Here is a 15,249-nt window from a genome sequence, read left to right on the forward strand (position 1 = left end):
TGAGGAGATACCGGTAATGGCCTTGGCTCAGACTAATGGTCGGGTAGCCTAGCGGTTAAAGCGTTCATCAGCAAATGAATGTAGATCACCATACTTTGGACCGTTGGGTACCTGCATGGACCACAGCAGGATTTACATCATCCCTTCAGGCCCAGAAGTCATAAATTGATCCGGGAAGGAATTCTTGTTAATCACGGATAGGGGGTGCAGATAGTCCCCCGGACACGTCCTTACGAAAGTTGATCATATTTTGTAAGTGAAAGAGTAGGTATCGTTCAATGACGCTTTTAGCAATATTCCGGCAAACATGAGAGGTGGGCTTCTCACATTGTACCCATGCAGGAGATAGTACCCGGGCCTTTGACTTGACGATCTATCGTTTTTAACATCTAGGCTATCCCAGCGACCTTGGCTGGAAATCCTGGCATCCTAATATATTATATCAGTGCAAGTGTATTTTAGAGGGATTTAACCTTCATATCAACTATTTCACTCTATTCACCTTACAACCATATACTTTTATAGCATCATGTAACCTGTGTGCATTTCGTGAGTATCTGGTCTATGTCGTGGTATTTCCATCCATTCCATCATTAATAATTGCAACCATATTGACGCTTTAATGGTAACATAGACAGCTATTAAACAAAATAGATTTTCACGAACGTTCCGTTAGAACTAGAAACTGAAAGTATGTCATATCAAACCATATACTATACTCTCCAAAGAACGCAGGGGATCATGAAACATTTTTTTAATGTTATAATCGGTCGTAAGAATAAGATCAGTTTTGAAAATGGACTGCCAGAGTTGATCGAGTTCGGTCCCCAAAACCTCACACACCATCAGTATTGCATGTGGGAAATGCAGTTCCTCTGATCCGTGCACGTGGGTAGAGGGTCATTCTTGAATTTGACACTTCACTAAAAGGACGTCAAATCACTCTGATCTATCAGTGATGATTTTCATTATCAACAGTAACACGTTGGCGCTCTACTGTTTAATGCAGTATTTGTGATCAATTTGGCGTCGTCTTCAATGTGATAAATGCCTAATGTGGGCTATTGGCATGCTTCAAACGGGTAGAACTCAGTCTGAGGCAGCCGATATACTAGTATTCAATGTGATTGGCAGATTATGGAACATGTTTCTGCCGACACAGAATGGTAATGATCGGCCTCACACATGGAGCCCAACGTCAACAAGACAAGACCAGGAATCAGGAACGAGGCTATGGGAAATCGAGCTCACACAAATCGCTGTTCAGATGCGCCATGCCACTGGTGTTCAAAATGCTGACCAGACGATTACAAATCTTCACGCAGCTAATTTGTATCCTCGGCGACCACGTGTTGTACGACCGTTAACAAATCGACACATAGGCAGACGCCAGTGGTGTTCAAAGCGTAGAAAATGTGGGAATCAAAGATGATTCTAGATTCACAAGGCAATATGACACATTTAGGAGTGGGTCTGTTATGATATGTGGCGGGATCATGACTGTCAGAACGCCACTGTATATTGTCCATGGAAAGGTCACTGGATGGTATTAACGGGACAACAATGGCGCAAATAAATATGCCGTTTGAGCGCCATGCTGATCCACGTCTTATCTGTCAAGACGATAACGCTTGTGCCCACCGTGCACGTGTCGTAACAGACTACCTCCAGCAGCAAAACATCCCCAGAATGCTATGGCCAGCGACGGGTGCTGACATTAGAGTGCCCATAGAGCACACCTGGGACCTGATCTGGAGACGTGTACCCGACGTCAAAGGCCATCCGCTACGTCAGCCGAAGTGGGCCAGGCCTTACTGACTATATTTTTACTAGTCGTGGAGACATGGCCCATTAGTAATCAAGTCATGTTCAACATTCATTTTTTTACCACGCATCCCTTTTCGCCTTTCGTGGTTGTTTTCACCCTGACAAGACACCGCAAACATGTTCTGTTGATTGTCATGTTACACCTAGTCCTTTCTTTTTCTTGTCCATCCATACCCATCACAAGATACTTCTTTGTATTTCTCTGATCGTCTGTTATTTTCGATTATCACCTATATGTTTGGAGAGTAAACCATTCTGTTTGTTTTGGTTGCTAAGCTAGTATGTAAAAATATGTCCAGCATATGTTTTATATTATTTCACATTCGATTTCAGTCTGTACAATCAGATATTAATACATGTCGTAATATGATGCAGCATGGCGAATAACTTCTTCGAGCTGCCAATCAACCGTGACCAAGGCTATTGCATACCCCCGGCGTACCATCAACTCATCAAAGACCCCAATGAGCCATAATCCAATTCAAATGAGTGTACATCTTTCCAACAATTAAAGGACTTCAACATCGATAGCCATGCGTTGTCATTCGTTCGTTATGAAATTCCTTAGGCATGGTTATAAAACAAAATTACCATTAATCATAATAAAACCAACCTATGTTGCTAAACGTAAGACAGGATGGACTACAGAGACAGCGGGATATAGAGAACTCGTCGATATAGGAATTACACACAAAAACAGAAACATAATTCAATAGCACATGCATGTCAATGTAAGGGAAATAAATTAATTGAATCACGGTGCACAACAAGTGGTAGAAAACCCCAGCAGGAAAGGTAACTGATCTATGAAGTGTTACGCAGCAATGTTCAACATTTCCGGTTTCCCTAACGCAGTTGGATCAAACAAAGTGCCCATGCAACGACATGGAAATGATTAACTACCCCATAAAAACGGAACACCTTACAGGAGCTGAATTATTTATTGAGTTCATAACAGCAGAAGAGATCAGGACGCCAGGTGAGACTCGAATTACGGCTTCATTTTGTTTATCTTAACAACTTTGGTCATAAACTATTGCATGGAGGAAACAATTTAGGCTTAAAGTTAAGGTAGAATGTTAGTGAACTAGGAGAGGTTTGTGGAATATTCTGTCCAGGTCAACACGCGGACCTTACCTAATATTGTGTCAGAACCCGTTTGTTCGGAGTGACGTTTGAAATTTAACTACTAGGTTACGCCTCCACACACATTTTATATCACATTTGCTGGGTTCTTTTCCCCAAATACTTAGCATATGTTAAACAGACTGCGTTTTCTTTTCTTTTACTATTCATGACGAAAGCAGTCTCCCTTGTATCGGCTATTACATCAAAGTCAAATGCATGTATGTACGTTTACTAGTGTTAGACCTGACACACGTATGGCTATTGCAGACACGTATTAGATGTGGAGCAAAACATTTTTAATTTCAATCATTTATAACCATTAGATAGCTTTAGTTGTGTGTGTGTATGTGGTATGGTGCTAGCACACTGAGATAACATGCCGCAGTTGAACATGGATACCCCGCTCAGACACCATATACTGAGTCAAGCCTACCAATCCGTGTTTAAGCCCCTTAATGCCGAGCGCCAAGCAGTCTTTTCGTATGACGCGACCAGAGGATCGATTAAATGACCCTCCGCTCGCTACGAAGACGTGCTGTCTAGACCATACTAAACGTGTGTAAAGGTGTATCATTCATGATAGAGCGTCCTATAAATTTGAGCCTTGTGGGATTTAATAAAATGATAACGTTTAATGTAACGTCAATGACAGAGAATAACCAGTATCGATTACTAGTATCCGGGGGTAAAGACAAAATAACGATGAAAATAATATTAATGGATCATTAAAAATTAAAGATGACACAAGATATTCGCGCCAGGTAATAGAATAAATATATTCTTCGTATATTAATATTTATTTTCCAATGTCGTCATGCTCCTTTTTCACTAACGTATTAACAAGTACGGTTCCTTCTTTTCAAGCAAATAAAGTAAATAAAGCTGAAATACTTTTCGAACAGCTTTTATCCAAATTGACTCACTCACATTTTGTATGATAGTAGTTAACATTGTGTTATCTTCCGCGCTCTTAAACATTACGTGTTCAAACTTAACATCAAATATGTTGTCAGATTATTAGTTGATTACTTTTTTCAAATATACATAGACAATATGTTCCCCGTGTGCGGAATAAACAGAAGATTCATTAAGATCATTAGGTCTAACGGAACCATCAGCTAGACTGTACTGTAAACTGTATATTACATTATAGGGTCAAATGTTATACACTATTGTTGTTGCATCAACAAGTGCATGGGCATATAAACAATCGCCGTCTGTGATTCACCAGTCCCCTAGTTAGGCAACTTATTTCGATATTTCGGGAATGGATTCGTATTAAAATGTATGTACACATACGCCGAGGTTATGATAAAACAATGTGACAGTATACTTTTTTTAAAAGTAAGGGATACTTGGCTCATTGCTGGCCATGGCATTCTATGGGTGTTGTGCTGGAGGTGAGCATTGACGCTTCGTGCTCGTGAGTGCGCGAAAGACAAAACGTCGACCCATACGCCTTGCAAACGGGAAGACAATGAGGTGTCAGGTTGATATTAGCTTGACGTTCATTTTGACGTCAACAGGCACGACCACGCCTAATAAGGAGGTGCAAAGTGAATCGGGACTTATCTGAAAACATGACACGTGATCAGCGACAATAACTTAACTTCTGACGTTGTGCACACCATTGACGTCTGTTGGCAATTTGACCATTTGTTAGATGCGACACAACACGTGGCCGAACTTTGAGATGAGCCGCACGTGGACGAAACTCATACTTCAGTCGCCTGATAAAAGTTGCAGCCATTTGATTCGCCGTTTGGAATCGATTTGGTATCGCCTGGTTTCGGATCAATCGATCCTGTACTCTGTCGTTGACCGGGGACGCCCTGAACGGGGTCGATTGTCAACATGACTCTGAAACATTGAACGTATTGGCCACTGCAGGCTCACTTCAGTAAGTTTCCAGTATGCCAACAGTTAACTGACACTGTGCGCGTTGCAGACGCCGAATCGCTTGCTCATACACAAACAATGAATGAAATCAAGTTAATTCATACAGTTACGCGGATTCACACAGTTTGCACATCGGCTTTTCGATTCATACCTCAATGAACAGAAACAAAATACACAGTCAATCCTTAAATATCAAAATAATCACTTAACATCGAATCCTGTAAAGACATTAAAATATGTGATGTGACGTCACATTGAAAGCCAAATAAAGGTTGGCGGTTCCTAATTAGAAGTAGCAGAACATCAATTAATTATTTGTGTAATATCATATGCCAATAAAACCTCTGCCAATGCACAGCTAGCGATCTGGATCTGGATGAAGATTTTGTTACACTTCAGTCTAGAGTGACATTGGCATATATACTGAACCGCAAAAGAAACGCCACCCCAAGTAACATTGCATGAAAAGTTGTCATTTAAATATCTGGGTAATTTTTGTCAAAGTTTCTAAAATTTAACATTACCTTGTCCGGAAAAATGAAATTTGATGATAAAAAAACAAAGCAGATGACAATAAAACCGATCGCCCAAAAGCATCAACGCAACGGCCATGGTAAGCCGATGGACGTGAGTTCCGTGCAAATTGAAATGCACATGCGTTCCCCCATTTCTTGCCTTATAAAAATCCACCCATATCAGATAACATGCATTCGTTATTGAATTGCTACCACATGCCAATATTGACAAGAAATCAGCGACACCAAGCCCTTGGACAATTGCAAGCTGGAAAACCGCCCGGCAAGTAGCCAAGACGCATCGGGGAACGTTATTCGGGTGCGTGTGTTGTTGAGAGAGACTCGTGGGGTGGTCCGAGCATCACGGTGTGGGATGGAATTGATCTTGCACAATGGGTCAGCCCTGTGGTCTTCCAGAGCATTGGTCCACGGAGAGGCAATGGTGTCACAGCAGCTCGGTACATTGATCAAGTCTTGAGACCACATGTACACGCCATACCTCATTTGGAACGTCGCTGCAACCACGAGTTTCAGCATGATAACGCCCGTGCCCATACTGCGAAAGCAACAAGAGACTTCCTCCTGCAGAATGGCATCGGAATCATGCAGTGGTCTGTCCTTAGTCCCGATTTATATCCCATTGAGCACCTGTGGCACGAGATTCAAAGACGGCTGAATGACGTTTGACCAAGGCCGACAACCGCAACTGAACTGCGTCAGGCGTTCCTCAGAGTGTGGGCTCAAGTGCCTATGGCCTTCATCAACCGCCTCATCCATTCCATGTATCGACGTTGCACGGCAGTCATCAATGCACATGGCGGAGATACGAGATACTTACTTGTGATGCCATTTTCTCGTGGAATAGAGACTAGTGTTGTGTTTCACTTTAAGAACTTTTGACACTTTAATTTCAACCGCGATGATCAGTTTTGCCAAGTTTCATCTTTTTAATATGTCTCAAAGTATGTTTACACTGTTTCGGTTTCTCACATATCTATCCACGGTGACGTTTCTTTTGCGGTTAAGTATAGTTGGCTGACATACTTCTGTTTATTCTTTCTTGGCACTGATCCTAAAGACACCAATTACCAAACTATTCCTACATAAATCTACTTAATATAATTGGGCAACTATTGAGGCATATGAAATACTGATGAGTGAGAGAAACACAAGACTTTAGTGCATCGGTTGGTGGATCTTATTAATGAAGTTTATGCAGATAAATGTGATTTGATCATACACATGACCAAAGAAAAACATCAAAATCATTCTTGTCATTTAGTTCTCAATCATTTTTGATATAAATTTATAAATACAGTTTATTTACAATTATGAAAGCTGGATTTATATAAATATTTCATTATAACTATCTAAAGTAATCTATATTCCAGAATACTTGTTTTTATATTTCATACTATGACCTTTGATATCAATCATTCAATTACTATTACTTTTCAAAACTAAACATGGCTTATCCTAGGGCCAGATGTCATGAGTACCTGATATAATGACACAGTGTAGACATTATTTGAATGACACACACAGATTGCACTCTTCCTTAAACATTCGATATTGGTGTGGGCGGGATTCGAGCTTTTTAATATGTATTTAGTAATGAAATACAGTGATTTTCTGAAAGGATATTTTCATATAATGCCAAAAATTGCACCTCTCTCTTATTGTATCAGTGTCACCGATTGCAGTCAGGATATTTTGAAATGAAATTTCAGTTTGGTAACGCTTTGACCATTCTGGAGATTGACATAAATGCAATTGACATTTGATATGGTAAGAAACATATAAATATAAAAATCCATGCCTGTAGATGTAAAAGCATGTCTGTAACAATGATATAGCAATGAAATTTGACAAAATTGACCATTAGCTTTCAAAGCAGGGCCCCATCTTGGAGCTCAGTTTAAACATATTATATTGTCCAAACGACACAGGGATAGGGCACAGTTGCAACACTTATCGCCATTTCACATTTTGCACTCAAACTCAAAGTTTGTTAATGATCAACACTTTAAAAGGCAATATGTCATACTGTGTGCAGATGTTAAACTAGCCAAGGACAATATTGCGTGAAGACATGTTTTATGTCAAAAGTCTATTGTCATGAGCCACACAATGCCACAAGCAACATTTGACCAATAATCAGTCAGTTCAGTCAAAATGAGAGTATCTGACCAAAACTTAAACGTAAACAAATCCTAAAAACATATTCATTGTCCTTAGAAAACAACTTTCAGTATTGAGTATTTGAGTATTGAAATACTGGAGCCCTGTTCTGGTCTCGTGTCGGGCTGCTAATGACATGCATGTGAAGCGAGTCAAAAATAATTTACCCCACCTGGTATAAGGTTGTGTTTGCGTAACGTGACACATTCAATATGAAAACATCATTAGTTTTGACTGTCTGGATTTTGGGGATTACATCTGTCACAATTTTGCACTTTGAATAAGTTTAATTTTTTTTTTTTTTTTTCTGGTGGTGATTTGGGTTTAACGCCGTTTCGACGTATTGCGGAAGGAAAGCCTATAGTGACGCCCGTCGTGACGATTTATCAATTCCGTGAAATCCACGAGCTCGACTTTGGGCTTACAGATCATGGATAAAGGTCAGGTCCAGTCACGATACCTATTCATAGATAATTCATGCTTAAGCGCTTATTGACAACTGTTGGTATGAACTCAACGATAGCAACCGAAATATATAACCTCTAAAACCACTATGTGCACTTTATATTTATAACTGACACTTACAATGTAACGTTAGTTGGGAGGCACCATCTATAATCTAGGTGGACTCTCTCAACAAGCAATACTTGACACCATAGGAATTTGTTTCACGTTCGCGATAAAAAGCCTGACAGCGTTATGCACAACCGTCTTAAGGAATTACACATTGTAATCCTTGGATCTGAGCAAGTGCGACACAAATACATGTTCAATAGATTACCAGGTTCTCTTTATACAAGTTTTTTTTATAGGGACTACACATAGTGCACGTAGGCTCGATAAAGCAGGTAGTAGTTCATACAAGTTGAAGATCATACTGCACCCCTGTGACATTCAAAGTAAATACATTAGTTAACTATAATGTACATAGAGAATACACTACAATCTCTAAAGGAATAAGCGTGATCCCTCTAGACTGAATTAATGTTGGATGTTCCCAGCCTTTGCTCATAATTTCACGAGGAACAAATAGCCAGACTTGTACCTGATGTATTATTCATAGCAGCGTTAAACTAAACTCACTCATTCGTCACCCATTACCCGCTTTGATCAAAGATCTACTTGAACGTTCGTTTAGAAATAGAAACGTGTTATATGTTAAATGTATAGCTGAAGGAACTTTAAAGGTGCATAGAAAATTAATAAATTCAATCCAGGACTAAATATTACATCCAACAGGCAGTGTTGGTACTACATAAAAAAAAAAAAATTGTGTGTAAATTTAAGAATATAATTGGTGGATAAACAATACCAGTACAAGTTCGCTTTCTATCACTGGGTTCATCAACACATAACTTTTACATTGTAGACTCATGTATATATGTATGGGGGCGTGAGAAAGTATCTACTAATCATAATTATATATACATAATACAAATATATATATATATATAACTTCAGGGACAAGTCTCTTTGTGTGTGTGTGAGTGTGTGTGAGTATGTACGAGTGTGAGTGTGTGTGTGTGAGTGTTTATGTATGTGAGTGTGTGAGAGAGAATGTGTGTCTGTGTGAATGCGTGTGTGTCTGTGTGAGTGTGTGTGTCTGTGTGAGTGTGGGTTTTTTTGCGTGTGTGAGTGAATGTGTGATTGAGAGAGATTAGTAAACGTTGTTCGTGTGTTTGTTTGTTGATTTAAATTTCATACATGATAAAGGATTGAAATTAGATAAAGTTTAAGAGATTATAAAAATATATTAATTATATTTGGATATTTGGGCTCGACTTCGGTGTTCCAATATGCAGTCGCTGGACGCGAGATAAACAGAAGATTCATTTAGATCATTAGGTCCAACATCATCACCACCTAGACTGTACTGTTTATGAAACTGCCGAGTAAAAGTAAGTATACTTATAAAAATATGATTTGACCAAAACATATATATAGACGTTCTAGGCTAAACTTAAGTGATTGAATAACCCCGGGTTTGGTCAAGAGTTCGCATTTTACTAACCAAATGTGTAACCAATTTTTACAAAGAAATATAGACCTTTATGGGTTATGCTCTGCCCCTTTTTGACCTTCGTTATACCCTTGAACAAGAAAGCAGCGTTATCACTATCCCCACCACCACCATGGATACACCTGCCCCGCTGAGTCGAAAGACATTCTGAAATAAATACAGGCACTGCTTATAGTTTTTCTAACAAACGTTTTATTTCGGTTCACATTTTCTAATTAGTGAAGTACAATTTATGGTACTCTTTGGGGTTGAGTCACATCCGGGATTCGAACCCACACTCTCAGAGTGAGGCATCTAATCGCCAGCACACAAAGTCAGCCATGTCCCCATTAGAAAGCCTTTCAAGAAGAATGGCGACGTATACCACGTGACGTCATCAGAAGAATGACTTTTTCCGTGCGCCGTGCGTGTGGCATGTCCTTGAACTTGAGCGATTTCAGATTTGTGTACCCTTTGTACATAACGTTGGAAGCTTGTTTTTGCTACCCCAGCTCCATTCGGGCAATTGTCGTGCCAATATCGGATGCTATATGACTGTCATTTTAAATATTTATTTCGTTGAGATTTTGATCTTTTCAAAACATTTTACTTCTTGCTTCTATCTTTTGTGGTGTTTATACGACAGTAAACTACGTTAATAACGAACACGCTTAAAACGAACTGTGTTTTTGGTCCCGGCCATTTGCTGTATATACATGATGTATATATGCTTAAACAAACTACGGTTAAAACGCTCTAGAATTAGTGCTCCCTTTGAGTTCGTTATAACCGTGTTTTAAAACTATGTGACGTTCCCTTTGGCCATCAGTTTATATATACATTTGTGCCATAAATACAAAGTTATTTTTAGAAGTAAACATATTTTAACAAGAGCAATCTCATCAGATATCGCGTTTTCATCACAAGGGACACAACTCATGTTCCACACGGGGTGGCGCCACGATAGAGCCGAACAAAAGTAGGCTTGAAATGACTAATCCTTGTTATATGCTAGTGAATACTCTTGCCCCGGGAAGGTGGCTTTAAGTAATCAGAGTCAGAGTTTGGTGGGGGATGACAAAAATCAACATAGAAATTGAACAGAGACTGTTTCTGTTATTGAATAAATGATGCTTATGCATATTCTCTCAAAGTATGTATTACTCTGCAAATAAAATCTTTTGTCATGCTCTTTTAGAATAATCTTGAAAACATCACTTCATATGATGTCTAAAATTCAAACAGTCACAAACACAACATATGCATTTAATTTATGACACAGTGAGTAGACATTATTTGAATGACACATACAGATTTCACTCTTCCTTCAACATTCGATATTGGTGTTGACAGGAGTTGAGCTTTTTAATATGTATTTCGTAATGAAATACAATGATTTTCTGAAACCATACTTTCACTAGAGTGAAACAACATTTTATTAAAATCGGGCGGGATATCACTAAATGAATCTGCCTCATACAAAGTACAAACATCATGAAAATAACTAAGAAAATATAATATAAATAGAAATATTCGTGTAAAAAAAATGTTATCTCATCTTGTGACCTGCCGAAGATGATATTTTGAATTGTGGCTGTGCCAGTCATGAAACTATCAACTGTGTCAGAATACGGGACGTGATAGATAATTACAGTTTGACAAGGTCATTTCACAAGACAAGCAGATTTCCTCTGTGAATTCTTGTTTTGAATGCATTCTGAAATGATCGCACCACTTGACCTGACTTAAAAAAGACTACATTTCGTACGATTGTTGACAATATCCAAATATTAAATAAAATTAATATAATTATTGCCCACAGCAAGCACAACTCTAATATAAGATATTATAACATAATTGCTCATTAATACATTACAACAGAAATGATTTTATGTCAACAGTTTAAAATATGGTTGTAAACATAAAACATGGAATATTATACAAGATACATTTCACAAGTATTAAGCTATTATTATTATTATAATAAATATGAGAATTATACAAGATTCATATTTATTTCCGGTTGATCTGAGGCTCACGATTCTCAAAGGATTTTTTTCGTACAAAAAGTAAATATCGTTTTGGTGAAACATTATTTCTTAAATTGTAGATTAAATATGTCCACAGCCTCTAAAGAAATTCAATAAAAATAATACTCCTTATTCTATGTAATCTGTCAACAATCAATACCACAAAACATAAGCTTTGGTGAAAGGTGGGGTCACAGTAAATTATTCCCTCTAGAGTATGCATTTTGGACAGGTCATAAAAATATGGACGTCACAAACTAAACACTCTGTATCTTAAAGGAACTCTACCTGTTTAACCCCTGATTATACTGCATGAAATCTTGTGCGCACTACATACTTGTATTATACATGCTGTACCTTAGGCCATGTGGCCTTTAATACGAAAAAACTTGTCACTTGAGTGTTAATCGTAGAGGTGGTATTCATTCATCATGGTGATGTAATATAAAGTTACTGTTGAGAGGGTTTTTGACATTGTCAAAAAGATATTTATAATTATTTTAATTAACATCAAAATACTTTTTCAATTTTCTTCTGTAACCCAAGGATTTAATGCAAGTGGATACATATTTGTATAGTTCAAAGGGGCGAACCTTATCTTTATTCGTTCAGGTTAGGCTAAATCTACCTTACAGGAGCTCAGATGTTTTTATATTCTCTCTTAAATGCAACCAAAGAGACCTTTGAAACCCTACGTATTTTACACAACCAGGGAAAGAAAACCATCAAGTCTGTTCATAGGTACTTCAAAAGGCAAGTGTTTTTAGTTTTAATCCACCCTGTTCTGATTATGCTTTCATGTAAACAAATGGTCAAAGAAAATTTGGTATGTCTGTTAAATTGATTTGATTTTGGCCTGTGTTAAAGACGATTTTAAGTCAGGCGATATCAATTCTAAGCATTGCACCTAACTGACGACCCAGTAAAGCTATGCCTCCACGGAATACGTGGAGTACTAAATCCTTCCAGGGTTGTACTTGTTTCATGTTAATCCCATAAATTTGTCAAAGTCCGACATGTTTGCATTCTTCATTCATGCAGTACTGACGATGTTCGTTTAAAACATAAGTTGATTTGAAACAATGTGATTCTATCAAATGACGATTCAACTGAATATTAAATCCAAAATGTCCGTGTCAATAAAACTAGAAATTAGCATATACGCACATATAACTTTGTGTTTTCTGTTTATGATTCTGACATACAACGCAATGCATAAACTGCACCCTCTCTTTTATTGTATCAGTGTTACCGATTGCAGTCAGGAAATGAACATTTCATCATGGCAACGCTTTAGCCATCTGGACCTTTGACATAAACGCAATTGTCGTTTGATGTGTTGGGAAACATATAAATTTAAAGTTCCATGCCTGTAGATGTATAATCATGTCTCAGAAACTGACAATGATCTTACCATGAGATTTGACTAATATCGCCAAGTTAAGTTTAAACATACAGTATCATATTGTCAAAAACAATATTGTCATATTGTCGAACCGGGATTCGAACCCACAATCAAAGGTTTCTGGCGTCTCCAAGGGACGCAACCAAGGGACGCCACACAATGCCAACAAGAAACACATGAAGAGAGTTTCTGACCAAAACGTAAACGTAAAAAAATCACGAAACAATTCATTGCGCTTAAAAAACAACACTCAGTAAGGCGTATGTGATCTACGTGATGCGATCACGGGCTGCAACCGTCGTCTCATTTTCCCAATTAGTGTCTGTATGGTTGCCAAAGGAAGATTTTCCACTCTTCAATAAGAGTATTGCCAAGTTCCTCTACAGTTGTCGGAAGGACAGGGCGTCATGCGAGGGCAATTTTGCGGCTCATTCCACATGTGTTCGATAGGGTTAAATGGTGATCGGGCTGGCGAACAATGGTCTCCTGCTCTCAGTAGGCATCAACGACCCTGCCACGATGAGGTCGTACGTTATCGTCCATACCCCAAATCATGATTAAGCTCCCACAATAGCGGTCATGTTCGGCTACGTTGGAATCCTGAAATCTTCTCCTTGTCTACGCCACACACGGGCACGACGATCTGTGAAGTCTAGACACTATCTCGATTCATCAGTGAAAAATACTTGAGCAAAGTCCTGGTCTGTCCAATTGACATGATCAAACCAAACCAGTCAGTGGGAAGTGAATGCGTGACCGTAGACCAGCCTCATGGTGACGATTACGAACTGTTTAAGCAGAAACGTTAACGCAACTGGCGTTACGCAGGTCACTTCCGAGTGTGGTGGCAGTCACGAAGTGAAGACGTCTTGCTGCAGTCAGGATTCACCTGTCTTTCCGCTGTGTGTTGACCACCTGCATGTCGCTGGGTAGCTGATCCAAATGTCTGGTATCGATTCCATGCCCTGCTGATCAAACTTTGGTTGACACCAAAGACGTTTGCAACGTGACGATGCATCTGCCTAATCCTTCCGGTCGTCAAACGACGTCTTTGACGTTTGAAGGGGCAAGAGTGCATTCAGTTGTTGCAATCCTTTGTAGCAAATGATGTGCTCTCTGATAACGATGTGCTAGGATTCTCATCAAAACGATCTTTAGCAAACTTTGAATAGTATTTATGCCGACTTTAATGTTCATTGCATTAATACATACTGAAAAAGTGTAATCATAAACATTTTGTGAGATCATTTTATCGCATGGCCTTGACGTTCAACCTTTTCGTGACATCTGCCTAAATAATTCCACGGAAGAATAGTTTCTGATGTCTAGAATCCTTGTGCAGTAGTTATTAGAAAAGAGGACAAAGTCATGCATTTGCCCCGCACAGGTAAATACATGTCGTGAATAAATATATGAAACGTGTTGCCTTGGAAACTAGAACCATATTTTTTTCACAAATCCCAAATTATCGATAGGCACCAGTTTACCACCAGACCTATCTTTGTACCAAGTTTGGTGAAAACATATTCCACAGTTTTCAAGATCTGCTCCGGAAACGACATCTTGCACGGACGGAATACTTTTAATACTTCCCGCAAGACAAGTTGTAGGGGATAAATATAACAGTCAAATTCCAACAAAACTTACAGCAGTCCCGTTTCAATCAGTCCTATATGTAATACATGTACGTAAAGTATACAATGTATATTTAAACCCAAAATAATATTGGGTAAATTAACAAATATAAATTAACTAAATATGCTATGGATTACTAACTGTATACTAACAACTTGTATATTAATAATTGTTTGTATACAACAACAATACATACCATACACGCGATACAGAAGTATTTACGTTGGGACATATTTCGCAAATGCAGTCAGGTTAAACCTTTCTGTTGCAAAAAACAACGTGTAAAGATTCATACATTTTCAACTTCATTGATCCATAAAATCTTCTCATTATACCAAGGAAAAAGAATTCTTAGTTATGGAAAAATACCGAACATTTTAAAGTTGTATGTCATAAATATATTAAACAATGTACTGTTAATAATAACAAAAATCGGATATTTCTTGTGAAACAAATTATTCATGTCATGCTTGGAGAGATGAGATTCACTTTTTATGATAGTTATGGTTCTGTCAACATGGTAGTAAACATGATGATAGATCGTACGTGATTTTGAAAAAGGGCTCTTGAATATGTGCTTCACAAATGCATGGATATACAAATCCGTGCAAGAATAAAAAGGTCTTGAGT

The 15,249-nt window shown here is 38.4% G+C and overlaps 1 protein-coding gene across 1 annotated transcript in view; it reads left to right on the top strand.

Moving 5' to 3' along the window:
* The window catches only part of LOC125371703, a 61,469-nt gene that overhangs the window by 12,959 nt on the left and 33,261 nt on the right, over positions 1–15,249 (top strand). The gene's annotated exons all lie outside the window — the stretch shown is intronic.

This window comes from Haliotis rufescens, unplaced genomic scaffold, assembly GCF_023055435.1.
Source record: "Haliotis rufescens isolate VD_foot unplaced genomic scaffold, xgHalRufe1.0.p SCAF_6, whole genome shotgun sequence".
NCBI classification, from domain to species: domain Eukaryota; kingdom Metazoa; phylum Mollusca; class Gastropoda; order Lepetellida; family Haliotidae; genus Haliotis; species Haliotis rufescens.